We start from the raw sequence: 22,768 nt of genomic DNA on the forward strand, positions 1-22,768 counted from the left end.
TGTGCCGTGCGTACACTGTTTATGTGCATTGCTATGGTAACGCTATCAGCACAACAAGCGTTACTAGGTTTGGTACAGACTGGCCACATTGCCACGTGGTTTGCAATATTATCGGCCTTTGTTGCTTCAACCCCTGTGAGAGTTTTTATTTTATCTCTCACTCTAAATTGTCTTCCTTGACACTTTAGAAGAGACAAGTTCATATCCTCCTCTTTTTAAATTATGAATATTATTTAGTATTTATATATCGTCTTGTCACTAACCGTCCCTCAGAGGAGCTCACAATCTAATCACTACCATAGGCATCTGCCCATCATAGTCTAGGGCCAGCTTTGTTACTGGGTAATATATAATACCCTTAACTTGATCAGCTACATTCTACTGACTGTGCAGGAGGCCTGCGGATCTCAGCGCTGGATCCGGTCAGTGCAGGACGGGGAATACTCTTTAGGATCCAGAGGCTTCCTCTCCGGAGGTGAGGTGTGGGGTACAGGGGCACAGTCACATCTCACAGCTTCCTATTACAGTGTGCCTGGACTCTTACACATGACAGGAGATCATAGAGAAATGCACCCTGTTTGTATGAAATCTCACAGGTAGTATAAGCGTACAGCTATTTCCAGATGGCTGAGTCAGTGCATGCAGTTCCACAACCACAGGCTGCAGTTAGCCTATTCACCACAAGATGGCGAAATCTCACCTCCCAGGTGGAACGCACAGACAGGAAGTAATGAAGCCACAGAGAGGATGTGATGTAACGGCAAGAGGAATTGTAGAAGTTTGAGACACGCGGCTGTAAGAGGTAATTGTGTGATTATTGTTATATATTGGGCGGGGCAGAGGTCGGGGTGGGCATACTTGTTATATATTGGGCAGAGCAGAGGTCGGGGTGGGCATACATGTTATATATCGGGCAGAGCAGAGGTCGGGGTGGACATACTTGTTATATATTGGGCAGAGCAGAGGTCGGGGTGGACATACTTGTTATATATTGGGCAGAGCAGAGGTCGTGGTGGTCATACTTGTTATATATTGGGCAGAGCAGAGGTCGGGGTGGTCATACTTGTTATATATTGGGCAGAGCAGAGGTCGGGGTGGACATACTTGTTATATATTGGGCAGAGCAGAGGTCGTGGTGGTCATACTTGTTATATATTGGGCAGAGCAGAGGTCGGGGTGGACATAATTGTTATATATTGTGCAGGGCAGAGGTCGGGGTGGACATACTTGTTATATATTGGGCAGGGCAGAGGTCGGGGTGGACATACTTGTTATATATTGGGCAGAGCAGAGGTCGGGGTGGTCATACTTGTTATATATTGGGCAGAGCAGAGATCGGGGTGGACATACTTGTTATATATTGGGCAGAGCAGAGGTCGTGGTGGTCATACTTGTTATATATTGGGCAGAGCAGAGGTCGGGGTGGTCATACTTGTTATATATTGGGCAGAGCAGAGGTCGGGGTGGACATACTTGTTATATATTGGGCAGAGCAGAGGTCGTGGTGGTCATACTTGTTATATATTGGGCAGAGCAGAGGTCGGGGTGGACATACTTGTTATATATTGGGCAGAGCAGAGGTCGGGGTGGACATAATTGTTATATATTGGGCAGAGCAGAGGTCGGGGTGGACATACTTGTTATATATTGGGCAGAGCAGAGGTCGGGGTGGTCATACATGTTATATATTGGGCAGAGCAGAGGTCGGGGTGGACATACTTGTTTTATATTGGGCAGAGCAGAGGTCGGGGTGGACATACTTGTTATATATTGGGCAGAGCAGAGGTCGGGGTGGACATACTTGTTATATATTGGGCAGAGCAGAGGTCGGGGTGGACATACTTGTTTTATATTGGGCAGAGCAGAGGTCGGGGTGGACATACTTGTTATATATTGGGCAGAGCAGAGGTCGGGGTGGACATACTTGTTATATATTGGGCAGAGCAGAGGTCGGGGTGGACATACTTGTTATATATTGGGCAGAGCAGAGATCGGGGTGGACATACTTGGTATATATTGGGCAGTGCAGAGGTCGGGGTGGTCATACTTGTTATATATTGGGCAGAGCAGAGGTCGGGGTGGACATACTTGTTATATGTTGGGCAGAGCAGAGGTCGGGGTGGACATTCTTGTTATATATCGGGCAGAGCAGAGGTCGGGGTGGGCATACTTGTTATATATTGGGCAGAGCAGAGGTCGGGGTGGGCATACTTGTTATATATCGGGCAGAGCAGAGGTCGGGGTGGACATACTTGTTATATATTAGGCAGTGCAGAGGTCGGGGTGGTCATACTTGTTATATATTGGGCAGGGCAGAGGTTGGGGTGGACATACTTGTTATATATTGGGCAGAGCAGAGGTCGGGGTGGACATACTTGTTATATATTGGGCAGAGCAGAGGTCGGGGTGGTCATACTTGTTATATATCGGGCAGAGCAGATGTCGGGGTGGACATACTTGTTAAATATTGGGCAGAGCAGAGGTTGGGGTGGACATACTTGTTATATATTGGGCAGAGCAGAGGTCGGGGTGGACATACTTGTTATATATTGGGCAGAGCAGATGTCGGGGTGGACATACTTGTTATATATTGGGCGGAGCAGAGGTCGGGGTGGGCATACTTGTTATATATTGGGCAGAGCAGAGGTCGGGGTGGACATACTTGTTATATATTGGGCAGAGCAGAGGTCGGGGTGGACATACTTGTTATATATTGGGCAGAGCCGAGGTCGGGGTGGGCATACTTGTTATATATTGGGCAGAGCAGAGGTCGGGGTGGACATACTTGTTATATGTTGGGCAGAGCAGAGGTCGGGGTGGTCATACTTGTTATATATTGGGCAGAGCAGAGGTCGGGGTGGACATACTTGTTATATATTGGGCAGAGCCGAGGTCGGGGTGGGCATACTTGTTATATATTGGGCAGAGCAGAGGTCGGGGTGGACATACTTGTTATATATTGGGCAGAGCAGAGGTCGGGGTGGTCATACTTGTTATATATTGGGCAGAGCAGAGGTCGGGGTGGACATACTTGTTATATATTGGGCAGAGCAGAGGTCGGGGTGGACATACTTGTTATATATTGGGCAGAGCAGAGGTCGGGGTGGACATACTTGTTATATATTGGGCAGAGCAGAGGTCGGGGTGGACATACTTGTTATATATTGGGCAGAGCAGAGGTCGGGGTGGGCACACTTGTTATATATTGGGCAGAGCAGAGGTCGGGGTTGACATACTTGTTATAAATTGGGCAGAGGTCGGGGTGGACATACTTGTCATATATTGGGCAGAGCAGAGGTCGGGGTAGACATACGTGTTATATATTGGGCAGAGCACAGGTCGGGGTGGTCATACTTGTTATATATTGGGCAGGGCAGAGGTCGGGGTGGACATACTTGCTATATATTGGGCAGAGCAGAGGTCGGGGTGGACATACGTGTCATATATTGGGCAGATCAGAGGTCGGGGTGGACATACTTGTTATATATTGGGCAGAGCAGAGGTCAGGGGGGACATACTTGTTATATATTGGGCAGAGCAGAGGTCACGGGGGACATACTTGTTATATATTAGGCAGAGCACAGGTCAGGGTGGACATACTTGTTATATATTGATTTTTATTGAAAAAATATATACAAAATATACAATACAATAAATAATAATGATATTCGTGATCAAGGATCACAAAAGCAAAACATACTTAATCGATATATACATTGTATATCTTATACATAATGCATTAGCAACAATACTATTTACACAAGCTGATGAATTATCCACATCACAAACTCCCTGAGCAGAAGAATACTCATTCAATCTACATTCAAAACCAGGCAGGACAACAGGAAACATGAATCCATCACCCTACACCCAACAAGTGACAATCACCAGAAACAACAACCACTCATTCTGCCATTTATGCAGGAGGGGTAAACAAAGACAAAAATATCAAAATCAACACAGGACAAACAAGGACACCCATAAGTTAGTTGGAGGGATAACTCCACTAATTATGTCTGCGGCCAATCATCAAAAAAGGTATGAAAAAAAAACCCCAAAAAAACTGAAAAGGGTGATAAGAAACAGAAAGCTCACCCATAAGAGACGGAGATAGGCTAAGGAGGCCTGATGTTCTGCCACGCAAGGACCCAGGCACCTCTGCCCAAACTACGCCTCTCCAAGTCCCGGATCCTAGATACCTCACCCAGAATATTGCCTACCACCACCTGAACAGGAATGGTTTTATGCCTAAGTGGTACCTGACACCGTGCCAACCATGTGTGCTGCCTAACAACTAAGCTGACTAAGTATAAGGTGCATAAATCAAAACCCTGGTGGTGTCTGAATGCTCCATACGCCCACTCTGCGTAACTTAGACGCTCCAGAAAGGGAATACCCAGGCTTCCTCCCACCTGTTTATACACTTCAACGTTAAAAGGACAATGAAGTAGAAAGTGGTCCATGGATTCCTCAACACCACCACACTCCTCACGAGGACATCCACGTGCTTCCACCTTCAAGCACTTAACATTACTTCTAACGTAAAGCTTGCCATGAAAAGAGAGCCAAGCAATATCCCACAATTTATTTGGAATCCGCGGTGAATTAAGAAGTCGCAAACCCTCCTCCAATTTTACGCTTGGGCAATCTCTCAGGTACAGTGGCTCATGAAAGTATGAGTCTACCACCCGGATCGTAAGGACACGCCTCTCGACCGATTTGATATCCTCCACAGTCAATCCCCACTGCCTTAATTTTCTCAAGCACATAACAACATAGGTCGGAAGATAGTCACGATGTGATGCCAGTCTCTTCACTGAACCACCACTTTCCCAACTCTTGAGGTAAGTCCCAAACCAGGTCCGAAAGATGCCTACCCAGTCAGGTGGGTTCTCTGCAAACATATTACCAAGATTGTGTTTAATAAAAATCAGAGTAAAGAAAACAATTGGGTTGACCATGTCTATGCCACCCTCCCGCCTGGCTCTGTAGGTGATGCTTCTACGCATGATGTTTAATCTATTTCCCCAGAGCATCTGGAAAAACAGATCACAGATCCTTGCATACAGAGATTGAGGCAAAACTGCAACATAGCTGACATATAAGAGGATTGGAACCAGATGGCTCTTGATCAGGTCCACCCTTTCCCTAAAGGTCAATTTCCAACCTTTCCATCGTGCTACTTTGGTGCTGACATCATTCAGCCTACTAACCCAATTTTGATGACCATAGTCACCAGGTCCAAATTCGATGCCAAGAATCTTGATTTTCGGCTGGGGCACGGGAAAGGAGCCAGGAAGTACAAAGCTCTCTCCATCATTCCCCATCCAGAAAATTTCACACTTGTCTGGATTGACTTGTGAGCCTGATGCTTCTGAGTACTCGGCAATCTCCGAGACTACCACCTCTGCTTCCTCTGCCTTAGAGATCACCACAGTCACATCATCAGCATAGGCCACAACCCTGAAGGGTGAGACACCAGGGATGCCCACAGGAACTCCACTGAGCGCACCGCCCTCCAACCTTCTCACGAAAGGATCGATAGCAAATACGTACAGGAGGGAGCTCAGCGGACAACCCTGACGCACACCAGAACTTACTTCAAAAGGTTCACCAACCCAGCCATTAATAAGCATGAAACTCTCTGCCCCTTTGTACAAAGTACGAATCCAATCAACAAAACCTCCCTGTAGGCCGTACACACAAAGTAGCCTCCATAGGTACTTATGGTTGACCCGATCAAAGGCTTTAGACTGATCCAGTGCCAGCAAATACTTTCCCCAGCCCTCAGCCCTGCAACGTTCCAGGACTTCCCGGACAGCCAAAAGTGCTGAGAAAGTACTTTTTCCTGAAATCGAGCAGTGCTGGTGGCGAGAAAGCACACATGTCGCCTGAGACAATCGCCAGAACAAAATTTTTGCCAGAATCTTCCTGTCGATGTTGAGAAGACTGATGGGGCGCCAGTTCTCAATTATCTCAGGATCTTTGCCTTTTGACAAAAGGATCACCGCTGACTGTCTCATGGATGGTGGTAACTCACCCTCAGCAAGACATTGATTAAAGAGCTCTGCCAATTGTGGTGCCAGAAATGACTTGAAAGCCCTGTAAAACTCGGCCGTCAACCCATCTGGACCAGGTGTCTTTTTGGGTGTGAGACTATCAATAGCTCTCACTACTTCTTCAGTGGTGATCTCTTCTGTCAGACATATGTCAGAAGCATCTGCATCACCCAGACCTGGAGTTGAGACCAAAAAGCTTTCCATCTTTGCTTGGTCAATTGGCTTTTCCCCAAGCAGATCAACATAAAAACTTCTAGCGATGGATAGGATTCCAAGCCTGGACTTTGCCACTGAACCCGATCCATCCCTGAGACCACTGACCGTTTTAAGGGCTGCACCTTGTCTGCAATTCAGATAGGGATCAGGCGAGTGGTATTTGCCATAATCCCTCTCCAAACACAGAGAGGACAGACGGTCATACTGTTGCTGCCTAAGTTGAGCCTTGACCTCAGAGATTTCCCCATGATCTCCGCCTTCCGAAACAAGAACTTCAAGCCTTTTCCTCAATCGTTGGTAAGCAACATATTTACCAATTTGTCTTTTCCTGGATAGGTTCTTGAAAAGAGCAACAACACGTCTTTTGACTACCTCCCACCACTCCGACCTGTTGTCAAAGCAGTCCAGTATGGTAATCTGTGCCTGAAAAAATTCCTCAACAGATTGTCTTACACTCTCTTCCAGTAGCATAGACGAATTTAGTCTCCAGATACCCCTACCTCTGGGAGCAGCATCTGAAACATTCAGGTCCACCGATAGAATACAGTGATCCGAGAATTCCACTGCCTGTACCCTAGGGGCCGTGGCAGTGAAACGCTCTGTAACAAAAAACCTGTCTATCCTACTCTGACTATCTAATCTACGAAAGGTGTACCCAGTGAGGCCTGGTGAATGTCGAACGTGAACATCCACCAGACCAGCCTCACTAACTATCCTATTAAGAAATCTCCCCATCTCCCCATCTCCACCTCAACCACTCGCCGGCAAGTTACCATACCAGTAAAAAGCACCGCCACACCACTGTAAGGCTCAGCCGCAAGAGACCAAAAACTCGGACCGGACCTCCAGTCCCTCTTGGCCAGATGGATATCGGCCAAAGAGGTGAGCCTAGTCTCCTGCAAAAACAAAATGTCAGCATCAAACTCACTGAGAAAAAATAAGGCTAGTTTACGAGCTCTTACTGATTTTATACTGGCAACATTAACCACTTCACAACTGAGGGGTTTTACCCCTTGACCACAAGAGCAATTTTCACCTTTCAGCACTCCTTCCATTCATTCGTCTATAACTTTATTATTACTTATCACAATGAAATGAACTATATCTTGTTTTTTTCACCACCAATTATGCTTTCTTTAGGTGGGACATTATGCCAAGAATTATTTTATTCTAAATGTGTTTTAATGGGAAAATAAGAAAAAATTTGGGGGAAAAATCATTATTTTTCAGTTTGCGGCCATTATAGTTCTTAAATAATGCATGCTACTGTAATTAAAACCCATGAAATGTATTTGCCCATTTGTCCCGGTTATTACACCATTTAAATTATGTCCCTATCACAATGTTTGGCGCCAATATTTTATTTGGAAATAAAGGTGCATTTTTTCAGTTTTGCGTCCACCCCTAATTACAAGCCCATAGTTTATAAAGTAAGTGTTATACCCTCTTGACATAAATATTTAAAGAGTTCAGTCCCTAAGGTAACTATTTATGTATTTTTTTTAATTGTATTTTTTTTTACAGTGTGGGAGGTAATGAGTTAATTTATAATGTAAAACTATATATTTGTATATGAAAAATGCTTTTGGGTGTAGTTTTACTATTTGGCCACAAGATGGCCACAGTAACTTTTTGTGAATGCGTCCTGTAAGCGTCAGAAGTACGCTTACCGGATGATCAATGCAGACGATCATTGCTGGGGGGCTTAGATCAACAAACAGGAACGTTTTTTCCTGTTCATTGATCTCCGGGCGAGCGGGCGGCGGCATGCGGGAGGGAGCGCGGGTAGCGGCGGAGGTGCGTATATCTACGCCCCTGGTGGGGAAAGGTTGTGCAAAGGGGTGTAGATATACGCACCGCTGGTGGTAAAGTGGTTAATGGTTGCCAGTTTCAATGGTGGTGGCCATTTGAGTGTTTAAGGTAGAATCCCTCCAACTTCCTTCACTAAGGACAAAAAAAATAGAAAAACATAAGACAGAGACAACATTAGGATGTATTCTTCTGCCCAGAATCTGTTGTGTCCATACCCTCCTCAGATGTGGCCAGTATAAAATCAGTAAGAGCTTGTAAGTTAGCCTTATTTTTATTCAGCCGTTTTGATGCTGACATTTTGTTTTTGCAGGAGACTAGGCTCACCTCTTTGGCTGATATCCATCTGGCCAAGAGGGACTGGAGATCTGGTCCGAGTTATTGGTCTCTTGCGGCTCAGCCCTACAGTGGTGTGGCGGTGCTTTTTAGAACTGGTTTAGTAACTTGCCGGCGAGTGTTTGAGATAGAAATGGGGAGATGTCCGGTCCTAGACGTTGTTGTGAAGGGGCAGGACCTCAGGCTAATTACCATCTATGGCCCCCAGTCCAAATGGGAGAGGAAATGCCTTTTTACAGCGATCAGGCCTTTTCTTTTTACAACCCGGCATGTAGTATTCGGTGGTGATTTTAACACCATTGTCAGGTCAATGGACAGGAGAGGTGCCAATACTCGGCTGGGTTGCGATAGTATTTTATTAAATAGGATAGTTAGTGAGGCTGGTTTGGTGGATGTTCACGTTCGACATTCACCAAACCTCACTAGGTTCACTTTTTCTAGAGCTACTAGTCAGAGTAGAATAGACAGGTTTTTTGTTACAGTGAGTCTTGCTACCTCGTCCCCTAGGGCAGCGTTTTTCAACCGCTGTGCCGCGGCACACTAGTGTGCCGCGGCATGTTGCCAGGTGTGCCATCCAGGTCTGGCGTTCAGTACGCAGGAGGGGGGAAGCAGCGCTAGAAGGAGGGGCAGTGGAGGCAGCGGTGGGGAGGGGAGAAATATCCCCCCCCCCTCCCTCACCTGGGACCCCTCCTTCTGCCTCTCTCCCCCTCCATTTCGCGGTGGCAAGTGCGGGCTCGGTGGCGGGGAGACATGCGCAGACTTACCACTTCTGCGTTCCAAGCGCCGGCAGCGTCATGTCGTCAGATCTCCGCCTTCAATGCCGCCCACTGCTCTTCCTGATTAGCGGAAGAGCAGTGGGCGGCATTGAAGGCGGAGATCTGACGACATGGCGCTGCCGGCGCTTGGAACGCAGAAGTGGTAAGTCTGCGCATGTCTCCCCGCCGCCAAGCCCGCACTTGCCACCGCGAAATGGAGGGGGAGAGAGGCAGAAGGAGGGGGTCCCAGGTGAGGGAGGGGGGGGGGATATTTCTCCCCACCGCTGCCTCCACTGCCCCTCCTTCTAGCGCTGCTTCCCCCCTCCTGGGCATCTATACTGGGGGGAACTGTACTAGCTATACTGGGGGCAACTAAACTAGCTATACTGGGGGCAACTAAACTAGCTATACTGGGGGCAACTAAACTAGCTACACTGGGGGCAACTAAACTAGCTATACTGGGCACTATACTGGGGCACTACCTACCTATGCTAGCTATGCTGGGTACTATGCTAGGTATGCTGGGCACTATACTATACTAGTCAGGGACCTATACTGGGGCACTACCTATCCATACTGGGACTATACTAGCTATACTGGGGCACTATACTGGGGTAACTACACTAACCATACTGGGGCAACTAAACTCCCTATACTGGGGCAACTATGCTAGCTATGCAGCCGCACCCCAGCCCCCCCCTCCCCCCCATAGCCTGCTACACACGGCACTGTCCATTAGGTCGCGCAAACACCCGCGCGCCCCCCGCCGTTCCCCGGAGAAAAATATGGTCAGAAAGTGTTCCCCGGGCCGGAAAAGGTTGGGAACCACTGCCCTAGGGTACAGGCGGTAGAATTCTCTGATCACTGTATTCTATCGGTGGACCTGAATTTTTCGGATGCTCCTCCCAGGGGTAGGGGTATCTGGAGACTTAATTCAACTGTATTGCTGGAAGAGAGTATAAGACAATGGGCCTGATTCACAAAGCGGTGCTAACAGTTAGCACGCTGGTGAAAAGCCCTTTATCATGCCTAAACTCAGTTTAGGCATGATAAGTTTAGGTGTGATAAGTTTAGGTGTGATAAGTTTAGGCATCATAAGTTTAGGTGTGATAAGTTTAGGCATGATAAGTTTAAGCGCCAACTGCGTTAGCACCGCAGTGCACAGCTGATCAAAAGTTTTACGCTAGCAAAGACTGGTGCACTTTGTATAAAGTTTAATGGCGCTGCTTTGCGTGCGGGACTTTGCAAGCGATCTAAACTTATCTAAACTTAGCATGCCTAAACTTATCACACCTAAACTTATCACACCTAAACTTCTCACGCCTAAACTGGCTTTTCACCAGCATGGTGCAATGGTTATCATGCCTAAAGTCTTTTAGGCATGCTAACTGGGTTAGCACCGCTTTGTGAATCGAGCCCAATCTGTTGAGAATTTTTTTCAGGGGCAGGTTACCATCCTGGACTGCTTTGGCAACAGGTCAGAGTGGTGGGAGGTAGTCAAAAAGCGGGTTGTTGGACTTTTCAAGGGCCTAGCCAAGAAAAAACACATTGGTAAATACAGTGGGTTGCAAAAGTATTCGGCCCCCTCTAAGTTTTCCACATTTTGTCACATTACTGCCACAAACATGAATCAATTTTATTGGAATTCCACATGAAAGACCAATACAAAGTGGTGTACACATGAGAAGTGGAACGAAAATCATACATGATTCCAAACATTTTTTACAAATAAATAACTGCAAAGTGGTGTGTGCATAATTATTCGGCCCCCTTTAATCTGAGTGCAGTCAGTTGCCTATAGACATTGCCTGATGAGTGCTAATGACTGAATAGAGTGCACCTGTGTGTAGTCTAATGTCAGTACAAATACAGCTGCTCTGTGAGGGCCTCAGAGGTTGTATAAGAGAATATTGGGAGCAACAACACCATGAAGTCCAAATAACACACCAGACAGGTCAGGGATCAAGTTATTGAGAATTTTAAAGCAGGCTTAGGCTACAAAAAGATTTCCAAAGCCTTGAACATCCCACAGAGCACTGTTCAAGCGATCATTCATAAATGGAAGGAGTATGGCACAACTGCAAGCCTACCAAGACAAGGCCGTGTACCTAAATTTACAGGCCGAACAAGGAGAGCGCTGATCAGAAATGCAGTCAAGAGGCCCATGGTGACTCTGGACGAGCTGCAGAGATCTACAGCTCAGGTGGGGGAATCTGTCCATAGCACAACTATTAGTCGTGCACTGCACAAAGTTGGCCTTTATGGAGGAGTGGCAAGAAGAAAGCCATTGTTACCAGAAAAGCATAAGAAGTCCCGTTTGCAGTTTGCCACAAGCCATGTGGGGGACACAGCAAACATGTGGAAGAAGGTGCTCTGGTCAGATGAGACCAAAATGGAACTTTTTGGCCAAAATGCAAAAAGCTGTGTGTGGCTGCACATCACTCTGAACGCACCATCCCCACTGTCAAATATGGTGGTGGCAACATCATGCTCGGGGGGTGCTTCTCTTCAGCAGGGACAGGGAAGCTGGTCAGAGTTGATGGGAAGATGGATGGAGCCAAATACAGGGCAAACTTGGAAGAAAACCTCTTGGAGACTGCAAAAGACTTGAGACTGGGGCGGAGGTTCACCTTCCAGCAGGACAATGACCCTACACATAAAGCCAGGGCAACAATGAAATGGTTTAAAACAAAATCTATCCATGTGTTAGAATGGCCCAGTCAAAGTCCAGATCTAAATCCAATCGAGAATCTGTGGCAAGATCTGAAAAACTGCTGTTCACAAACGCTGTCCATCTAATCTGACTGAGCTGGAGCTGTTTTGCAAAGAAGAATGGCTATGGATTTCAGTCTCTAGATTTGCAAAGCTGGTAGAGACATACCCTCAAAGTATTGACTCAGGGGGCTGAATCATTACGCACACCCCACTTTGCAGTTATTGATTTGTAAAAAATGTTTGGAATCATGTATGATTTTCGTTCCACTTCTCGCGTGTACACCACTTTGTGTTGGTCTTTCACGTGGAATTCCAATAAAATTGATTCATGTTTGTGGCAGTAATATGACAAAATGTGGAATACTTCAAGGGGGCCGAATACTTTTGCAAACCACTGTATGTCTGTAGTCTATGTATGTATCAAAGTCTGGGGGCAATTTAGGGGGGGAGACAGTTAAATTGTTGTTTTTGGTGTGTGGGAGGAAACCGGAGTGCATGGAGGAAACCCAGGCAGACATGGGGAGAACATACAAACTCCATGCAGATCGTGCCTTGGCTGGGATTGGGGACCCAGTGATGCAAGGCGAGACAGCTAACCACTCCGCCACCATGCTGCCTTATATATCGGTACTGCTGAAAACCCACAGCATGGCCACTAAATTGGATTTTTTGATTAATGTGCAGGTTTAGCGCTGCTGTCTTCTTCTAAGTAACTTTAATGCTGCCACTCCCCACCCACAAAGGAGAAATCATTTATGAACATCCCTCAGAGGTTTGATTTAAATATTGTTATAAAGGAGTTTTCCTGTAATACTGGGGCTCCATCTGCTACCTACACTGGGGGGAGGGGGGACTACACAACCGGAGGGGGGCACTTTGAACTCTCCACCTCTAGTGCTGGGTAACCTTTTCCCGCCCCTTACACAGCTGACTGGGGAGGTGACGAGGATTCTGGGAGATCATGTGACATTATTGTTGGTCTTTCTATACAGAGTTTTCCTCCAGTGAAGTCTGGTGATCACGTGACCATCACTGTGCCCCCACCTCACTCTGGGAGACACAATAAGGAGAAGATTCTGGAAATCACCAGGAAGATGATGGAGCTGCTGATAGGAGAGGTGAGCGGTGCTGGGAATTATGGGATATTATGCAGTAAAAGCAAGGGGTGTGTCTGGGTGGTGACTGTATCATTGTTTGTGTCAGGTTCCTGAAAGGTGTCAGGATCTTGCTTCCTGTTCCTCCATGGAGGGGTGCCAGTATATAGAAGGACACCAGGACCTCTACAAGGACACCATGATGGAGAATATGCCTCCCTTCACATCAACCGGTAAGAGGAGACTTTCATGTTTTGTAAAGAAGAGTGCAGACCAAGATCTCTCCCCCCCCCCCCCCCATCATCTGATAATCACATAGAGACAATGTATTCAGTCAGTGTGTGTGTTTCCTACAGATGTATCCAGTAACAGGAACCCACCAGAGAGATGTACAGGTCCTCTTTATTCCCAGGATTGTCCACAGGAAGACCCCGCCATCCCCCGGCATTATCAGGTAGGTGGGGCTGAGGGTCACCAGAGACTCCAAACCATGATACATTCTTTTCTCCTGAGTATGCTGTTATCTGTGTTTTACATTGTACATTATCTCTCACTTTGTGCACTTAGGATGGAGAACTTATACAAGGAAATGATGTGGTGAAAGAGGAAGAAGAAGAGACATATGTGAGGAGTGATCAGCAGTCTATGGAGGAGGGTGACATGATGAGGACATGTAAAGAGGAAGAAGAAGAGACATATGTGAGGAGTGATCAGCAGTCTATGGAGGAGGGTGACATGATGGGGACATGTAAAGAGGAAGAAGAAGAGATGAATGTGAGGAGTGATCAGCAGTCTATGGAGGAGGGTGACATGATGAGGACAAGTAAAGAGGAAGAAGAGATGTATGTGAGGAGTGATCAGCAGTCTATGGAGGCGGGTGACATGATGAGGACAAGTAAAGAGGAAGAAGAAGAGACATATGTGAGGAGTGATCAGCGGTCTATGGAGGAGAGTGACCTGATGAGGACATGTAAAGAGGAAGAAGAAGAGACGAATGTGAGGAGTGATCAGCAGTCTATGGAGGAGGGTGACATGATGAGGACAAGTAAAGAGGAAGAAGAGATGTATGTGAGGAGTGATCAGCAGTCTATGGAGGAGGGTGACATGATGAGGACATGTAAAGAGGAAGAAGAGGAGACATATGTGAGGAGTGATCAGCAGTGTATGGAGGAGGGAGACATGATGAGGACAAGTAAAGAGGAAGAAGAGGAGACATATGTGAGGAGTGATCAGCAGTCTATGGAGGCGGGTGACATGATGAGGACAAGTAAAGAGGAAGAAGAAGAGACGTATGTGAGGAGTGATCAGCAGTGTATGGAGGAGGGTGACATGATGAGGACAAGTAAAGAGGAAGAAGAGACATATGTGAGGAGTGATCAGCAGTCTGTGGAGGAGGGTGACATGATGAGGACATATAAAGAGGAGGAAGAAGAGACATATGTGAGGAGTGATCAGCAGTCTATGGAGGAGGGAGACATGATGAGGACAAGTAAAGAGGAAGAAGAAACGTATGTGAGGAGTGATCAGCAGTCTATGGAGGAGGGTGACATGATGAGGACAAGTAAAGAGGAAGAAGAAGAGACGTATGTGAGGAGTGATCGGCAGTCTATGGAGGAGGGTGACATGATGAGGACAAGTAAAGAGGAGGACAATGTTACAGAGGGCAGAACAGGTGAGTAATCAGCAGTAATATAGAATAAATGTGTATATGTATTGCTGTGATGTCACTGCTCACAGACTGGCCATATTAGGGGTTATGCTATGTGCTCATGTTAGATTTTGCCATCTATAACTACCATTCATGACAGTATTGGGTGACCGCTTACTAACAATAGCAGTACAGACACCCTGGGGAAGGGAAAGGTCTCTTTATTCTCTCACACTGGGCTGCCCTCCTTTCCTATGACACTTTAGCAGGGGCCGCTTGCTGGTGTCAGCAGCACTGATTACCTAATAGTGTTACATTTCTGCTAATTTAGTTCCAGCGCTGATGCCCTTATGTCATTGTTCAGCCACCTTAGTGTGATCTCTGGTTGCTTAGATCTATGGGGAATTGCCTGCGTCTCAGCTCTTCCTGTGTCTGACACAGCTGAGGCGCACAGCCTTACACCCAGAGGCGGAGTATGGTGACATCATCTGTAGGTGAGTATGCAGCGCTGGGTTTACACACCCACAAGTATGGCTATAAAGCAATGCAGCCTCGGAAGAAGCGGCCACCAGTATGAAATGGCTGACAGGCTTGCTTTAGTGCCCTGCACCCACTGCCTGACTCCTCCCATCACCTCAGTATGTCAGGCTTGCTTTAGTGCCCTGCTCCCACTGCCTGACTCCTCCCATCACCTTGGTATGTCAGGCTTCCTTTAGTGCCCTGCACCCACTGCCTGACTCCTCCCATCACCTTAGTAAGTCAGGCTTGCTTTAGTGCCCTACACCCACTGCCTGACTCCTCCCATCACCTCAGTATGACAGGCTTGCTTTAGTGCCCTTCACCCACTGCCTGACTCCTCCCATCACCTCAGTATGACAGGCTTGCTTTAGTGCCCTGCACCCACTGCCTGACTCCTCCCATCACCTCAGTATGTCAGGCTTGCTTTACTACCCTGCACCCACTGCCTGACTCCTCCCATCACCTCGGTATGTCAGGCTTGCTTTACTACCCTGCACCCACTGCCTGACTCCTCCCATCACCTCATTATGTCAGGCTTGCTTTACTACACTGCCCCCACTGCCTGACTCCTCACATTACCTCAGTATGTCAGGCTTGCTTTACTACCCTGCACCCACTGCCTGACTCCTCCCATCACCTCAGTATGTCAGGATTGCTCTAGTGCCCTGCTCCCACTTCCTGACTCCTCCCATCACCTTAGTATGTCAGGCTTTCTTTAGTGCCCTGCACCCACTGCCTGAGTCCTCCCATCACCTCACTATGTCAGGATTGCTTTAGTGCCCTGCACCCACTGCCTGAGTCCTCCCATCACCTTGGTATGGCAGGCTTCCTTTAGTGCCCTGCACCCACTGCCTGACTCCTCCCATCACCTCAGTATGTTTGGCTTGCTTTAGTACGGTGCACCCACTTCCTGACTCCTCCCATCACCTCAGTATGTCAGGCTTGCTTTACTACCCTGCACCCACTGCCTGTCTCCTCCCATCACCTCAGTATGTCAGGCTTGCTTTACTACCCTGACCCCACTGCCTGACTCCTCCCATCACCTCAGTATGTCAGGCTTGCTTTAGTGCCCTACACCCACTGCCTGACTCCTCCAATCTCCTCAGTATGTCAGGCTTGCTTTAGTGCCCTACACCCACTGCCTGACTCCTCCAATCTCCTCGGTATGTCAGGCTTGCTTTAGTGCCCTACACCCACTGCCTGACTCCTCCCATCACCTCAGTATGTCAGGCTTGCTTTAGTGCCCTACACCCACTGCCTGACTCCTCCAATCTCCTCAGTATGACAGGCTTGCTTTAGTGCCCTACACCCACTGCCTGACTCCTCCAATCTCCTCAGTATGTCAGGCTTACTTTAGTGCCCTACACCCACTGCCTGACTCCTCCCATCACCTCTGTATGCCAGGCTTGCTTTACTACCCTGCACCCACTGCCTGACTCCTCCCATCACCTCAGTATGACAGGCTTGCTTTAGTGCCCTGCTCCCACTGCCTGACTCCTCCCATCACCTCAGTATGTCAGGCTTGCTTTACTACCCTGCACCCACTGCCTGACTCCTCCCATCACCTCAGTATGTCAGGCTTGCTTTACTACCCTGCACCCACTGCCTGACTCCTCCCATCACCTCAGAATGTCAGGCTTCCTTTAGTGCCCTGCACCTACTGCCTGACTCCTCCCATCACCTCAGTATATCAGGCTTGCTTTAGTTCCCTGCACCCACTGCCTGACTCCTCCCATTACCTTAGTAAGTCAGGCTTGCTTTTGTGCCCTGCACCCAATGCCTGACTCCTCCCATCACCTCAGTATGTCAGGCTTGCTTTACTACCCCGCACCCACTACCTGACTCCTCCCATCACCTCAGTATGTCAGGCTTGCTTTACTACCCTGCCCCCACTGCCTGACTCCTCACATTACCTTAGTATGTCAGGCTTGCTTTACTACCCTGCACCCACTGCCTGACTCCTCCCATCACCTCAGTATGTCAGGATTGCTCTAGTGCCCTCCTCCCACTGCCTGACTCCTCCCATCACCTCAGTATGTCAGGATTGCTTTAGTGCCCTGCACCCACTGCCTGAGTCCTCCCATCACCTTGGTATGTCAGGCTTCCTTTAGTGCCCTGCACCCACTGCCTGACTCCTCCCATCACCTCAGTATGTCTGGCTTGCTTTAGTGAGGTGCACCCACTTCCTGACTCCTCCCATCACTTCAGTATGTCAGGCTTGCTTTACTACCCTGCACCCACTGCCTGACTCCTCCCATCACCTCAGTATGTCAGGCTTGTTTTAGTGCCCTACACCCACTGCCTGACTCCTCCCATCACCTCTGTATGCCAGGCTTGCTTTACTACCCTGCACCCACTGCCTGACTCCTCCCATCACCTCAGTATGACAGGCTTGCTTTAGTGCCCTGCTCCCACTGCCTGACTCCTCCCATCACCTTGGTATGTCAGGCTTCCTTTAGTTCCCTGCACCCACTGCCTGACTCCTCCCATCACCTTAGTAAGTCAGGCTTGCTTTAGTGCCCTACACCCACTGCCTGACTCCTCCCCTCACCTCAGTATATCAGGCTTGCTTTAGTGCCCTGCACCCACTGCCTGACTCCTCCCATCACCTCAGTATGTCAGGCTTGCTTTACTACCCTGCACCCACTGCCTGACTCCTCCCATCACCTCAGTATGTCAGGCTTGCTTTACTGCCCTGCACCCACTGGCTGACTCCTCCTATCACCTCAGTATGTCAGGCTTGCTTTACTACCCTGCACCCACTGCCTGACTCCTCCCATCACCTCAGTATGACAGGCTTGCTTTAGTGCCCTGCTCCCACTGCCTGACTCCTCCCATCACCTCAGTATGTCAGGCTTGCTTTAGTGCCCTGCACCCACTGCCTGACTCCTCCCATCATCTGGGTGTATAAGGCTCTGTTCTCACTAATCCTGCAACCAGCAAATGGACATGTCATTGGATCCTGTGCTAAGCATATTCTGACTAGTGATATCCTGCAGTTCACATCAGTGGACAGTTCACAGCAAACATTAGCCATTGGTATTTACCGCAAACCTTATGCTAAGTTCACGTTTGCCCCATACTTTAAAGAGACTCTGTAACAAATTGTTTATCTTTATTTCTTCTATGCTATAAGTTCCTATGCCTTTTCTAATGTGGTCTGGCTTACTGCAGCTTTTCCTAATTGCACAGTAGCTGTGTTATCTCTGTTATATGATCTAAACTTCTCTCTATAGTCGGCACAGTCAGGCTGAGGCAGTCAGACTGGAATGTGCAGGGCTGCTTGTGATTAGCTAGAAGCTGTACACACCCCCTGCAGGCTCTGTGTGACTAACACACTCTGCTTAGCTGAGCCTATTAGAAGCTGGTTAGTTTGTTTGTAAACACTGCCTAAAACTGGCAATTACAAGCCAGGTTTGCAGCAGAGAATGGCAGAAACAGCACAGAGGGGACCAGGAGCACATAATGAATAGAATGGTATGCTTTTTATTGTAAGAATTTCAGAGTACAGATTCTCTTTAACATGGTGCCATATTTTGACCCTTCAACCTCAAGTCTGGTAAAAGCAAAAATGTATACATGAAAAAAGACGCCTGGAAAAAGGGCGCAGGGGATCGCTGCTAGTAGAATATCGCTAAAATAAGCCATATTCTACTACTGGATTTTTATAGTAAACTATCTGTAGTATTTCCTGTACTGTAATATTCACTATGGCTAAACTGAGCCCTACTCTCACACAGATCCCTCCCCTGGTGGTGCCTGCTTCGCTTTTTTCCTGCATCAAGTCAGGACAGCCAATTAAGCATTTTTACCATATGGGCCACACATGCCTGTAAAAGAAACAAATCTAGCAGTCATGTTACAGTCAGACTGGAGTCAGTGTAGGTGGAGCTGTGTGACTGATTGGGGGACAGAGAGATAGCTTGCTGACAGTGTTCTGTGTTATTCAGTGCTGTGTAGCTGTGTGCCTGGAGTCAGTGTAGGGAGAGCTGTGCTGCTGATTGAGGGACAGAGAGATAGCTTGCTGACAGTGTTCTGTGTTATTCAGTGCTGTGTAGCTGTGTGCCTGGAGTCAGTGTAGGGAGAGCTGTGCTGCTGATTGAGGGACAGAGAGATAGCTTGCTGACATTGTTTTGTGTAATCCAGTGCTGTGTAGCTGTGTGCCTGGTGTCAGTGTAGGGAGAGCTGTGCTGCTGATTGGGGGACAGAGAGATAGCTTGCTGACAGTGCTCTGTGTTATTCAGTGCTGTGTAGCTGTGTGCCTTCAGTCAGTGTAGGGAGAGCTGTGCTGCTGATTAAGGGACAGAGAGATAGCTTGCTAACAGTGTTCTGTGTTATTCAGTGCTGTGTGGCTGTGTGCCTGCGGTTAGTGTAGGGAGAGCTGTGCTGCAAATTGAGGGACAGAGAGATAGCTTGCTGACAGTGTTCTGTGTTATTCAGTGCTGTGTAGCGGTGTGCCTGGAGTCAGTGTAGGGAGAGCTGTGCTGCTGATTGGGGGACAGAGAGATAGCTTGCTGACAGTGTTCTCTGTTATTTAGTGCTGTGTAGCTGTGTGCCTTTAGTCAGTGTAGGGAGAGCTGGGCTGTAGATTGAGGGACAGAGAGATAGCTTGCTGACAGTGTTCTGTGTTATTCAGTGCTGTGTAGCTGTGTGCCTGGAGTCAGTGTAGGGGAGCTGTGATGTTGAATGAGGGACAGAGAGAGAGCTTGCTGACATTGTTCTGTGTTATTCAGTGCTGTGTGCCTTCAGTCATTGTAGGGAGAGCTGTGCTGCTAATTGAGGGACAGAGAGATAGCTTGCTGACAGTGTTCTGTGTTATTCAGTGCTGTGTAGCTGTGTGCTCTGAGTCAGTGTAGGGAGAGCTGTGCTGCTGATTGTGGGACAGAGATATAGCTTGCTGACAGTGTTCTGTGTTATTCAGTGCTGTGTAGCTGTGTGCCTTCAGTCAGTGTAGGGGGAACTGTGCTGCTGATTGAGGGACAGAGAGATAGCTTGCTGACAGTGTTCTGTGTTATTCAGTGCTGTGTAGCTGTGTGCCTTCAGTCAGTGTATGGAGAGCGCTGCTGCTGATTGAGGGGCAGAGAGATACCTTGCTGACAGTGTTCTGTGTTGTTCAGTGCTGTGTAGCTGTGTGCCTGGAGTCAGTGTAGGGGAGCTGTGCTGTTGAATGAGGGACAGAGAGACAGCTTGCTGACATTGTTTTGTGTTATTCAGTGCTGTGTAGCTGTGTGCCTTCAGTCAGTGTAGGGAGAGCTGTGCTGCTGATTGAGGGACAGAGAGATAGCTTGCTGACAGTGTTCTGTGTTATTCAGTGCTGTGTAGCTGTGTTCCTTCAGTCAGTGTAGGGGGAGCTGTGCTGCTGATTGAGGGACAGAGAGATAGCTTGCTGACAGTGTTCTGTGATATTCAGTGCTGTGTGCCTGGAGTCAGTGCAGAGAGAGCTGTGCTGCTGATTGAGGGACAGAGAGATAGCTTGCTAAAAGTTTTCTGTGTTATCAGTGCTGTGTAGCTGTGTGCCTTCAGTCAGTGTAGGGAGAGCTGTGCTGCTGACTGAGGGACAGAGAGAGAGAGCTTGCTGACATTGTTCTGTGTTACTCAGTGCTGTGTAGCTGTGTGCCTTTAGTCAATGTAGGGAGAGCTGTGCTGCTGATTGAAGGACAGAGATAGCTTGCTGACAGTGTTCTGTGTTATTCAGTGCTGTGTAGCTGTGTGCCTGGAGTCAGTGTAGGGAGAGCTGTGTGGCTAATTAAGGGACAGAGAGATAGCTTGCTGACAGTGTTCTGTGTTATTCAGTGCTGTGTAGCTGTGTGCCTTCAGTCAGTGTAGGGAGAGCAGTGCTGCTGATTGAGGGACAGAGAGATAGCTTGCTGACAGTGTTCTGTGTTATTCAGTGCTGTGTAGCTGTGTGCCTTCAGTCAGTGTAGGGGGAGCTGTGCTGATGAGTGAGGGACAGAGAGATAGCTTGCTAAAAAAAAGTTCTGTGTTATCTGTGCTGTGTAGCTGTGTGCCTTCAGTCAGTGTAGGGAGAGCTGTGCAGCTTATTGGGGGACAGAGAGATAGCTTGCGGACAGTGTTCTGTGATATTCAGTGCTGTGTAGCTGTGTGCCTGGAGTCAGTGCAGAGAGAGCTGTGCTGCTGATTGAGGGAGAGAGAGAAAGCTTGCTGACAGTGTTCTGTGATATTCAGTGCCGTGTAGCTGTGTGCCAGGGGTCAGTGTAGGGAGAGCTGTGCTGCTGATTGAGGGACAGAGAGATAGCTTGCTGACAGTGTTCTGTGTTATTCAGTGCTGTGTAGCTGTGTGCCTGGAGTCAGTGTAGGGGGAGCTGTGCTGCTGATTGAGGGACAGAGAGATAGCTTGCTGACATTGTTTTGTGTAATCCAGTGCTGTGTAGCTGTGTGCCTGGTGTCAGTGTAGGGAGAGGTGTGCTGCTTCCTCCATAGGTGTTCTGCTCCTTGCAGTCCACCAACTAGGGACTCCAAAAGTCCTTTTGTGGACTGATCCTTCTGTTATTTGTTGTTGTTTGTGGTGTGCTTTTTAGCTTATATACATTGCCTGTTTAGTATAGTGTAGTGTGTGGCTGTTACAGCCCATCACTGTGCAAAAATAACGGTTGAGTGGCCATATTGTACTGTAGAAATGTTGTCACCTGACAGTGTCACACAAAGGGCCTGATTCACAAAGCGGTGCTAACAGTTAGCACGCTGGTGAAAAGCCCTTTATCATGCCTAAACTCAGTTTAGGCATGATAAGTTTAGGTGTGATAAGTTTAGGTGTGATAAGTTTAGGCATGATAAGTTTAGGCATGATAAGTTTAGGCATGATAAGTTTAAGCACCAACTGCGTTAGCAACGCAGTGCACAGCTGATCAAAAGTTTTGCGCTAGCAAAGTCTGGTGCACTTCGCATAGAGTTTAATGGCGCTGCTTTGCGTGCGGGACTTTGCACGCTATCTACACTTATCTAAACTTATCACGCCTAAACTTATCACACCTAAACTTATCACACCTAAACTTACCACGCCTAAACTGGCTTTTCACCAGCGTGGTGCAATGGTTATCATGCCCAAAGTCTCTAACTGGGTTAGCACCGCTTTGTGAATCGAGCCCCAAGCCTTTCACATCACTGTGGAGCTTGTAGTGCAGTGTAAGGCCCACAGTGCACAAGCAGCATATTTTGTGATTGCAGTGTACTTAAAAAAATTAGGCAGGTATAAGCCAAATATTTAAAGGGAACCAGAGAAGAAGCATACCTGAAAAATGGAAAAAGGATGCAGAGGATGGCGACGTGGGAGCAATCCAGGCTTATGGAGCTGGAGGAAGCCTCAGGTATGTATAAGTCTATTTCTTCTTCGTCTCTCGTTCTGTTTATAGCCTCTGCCTCTCTAAATAAAGCCTTTGTGTAAAATACATATTTTGGAGGTAAATTTTGCTATTTTTACCCCTCCGCCATGCAGCTGCCCTGGTTTTTGGATAGTGTGAAAGGCAATAGAGTCTCCGCAAGCGTTCGGTTGGGAAACATTTGCATAAGAGTCTATGAATAGTCCGTGAACATTAATTCGCAATGTTCGTCCATCAGTAGTGTGGAGATGTATGCTGTGCCCATCGCAGTGACAGAAAT

The 22,768-nt window shown here is 47.8% G+C and overlaps 1 protein-coding gene across 1 annotated transcript in view; it reads left to right on the top strand.

The window, feature by feature from the left end:
• The first annotated feature begins 764 nt into the window (after positions 1 to 764).
• LOC137535892 (uncharacterized) overlaps positions 765 to 22,768 on the top strand; it is a 102,843-nt gene continuing 80,839 nt past the window's right edge. Inside the window, exon 1 of the mRNA XM_068257768.1 lies at positions 765 to 802. The gene's annotated coding sequence lies outside the window, so the exon portion shown is untranslated. The remainder of the gene's footprint in view (positions 803 to 22,768) is intronic.

The sequence above is a fragment of the Hyperolius riggenbachi genome, chromosome 10, assembly GCF_040937935.1.
Source record: "Hyperolius riggenbachi isolate aHypRig1 chromosome 10, aHypRig1.pri, whole genome shotgun sequence".
NCBI lineage: Eukaryota > Metazoa > Chordata > Amphibia > Anura > Hyperoliidae > Hyperolius > Hyperolius riggenbachi.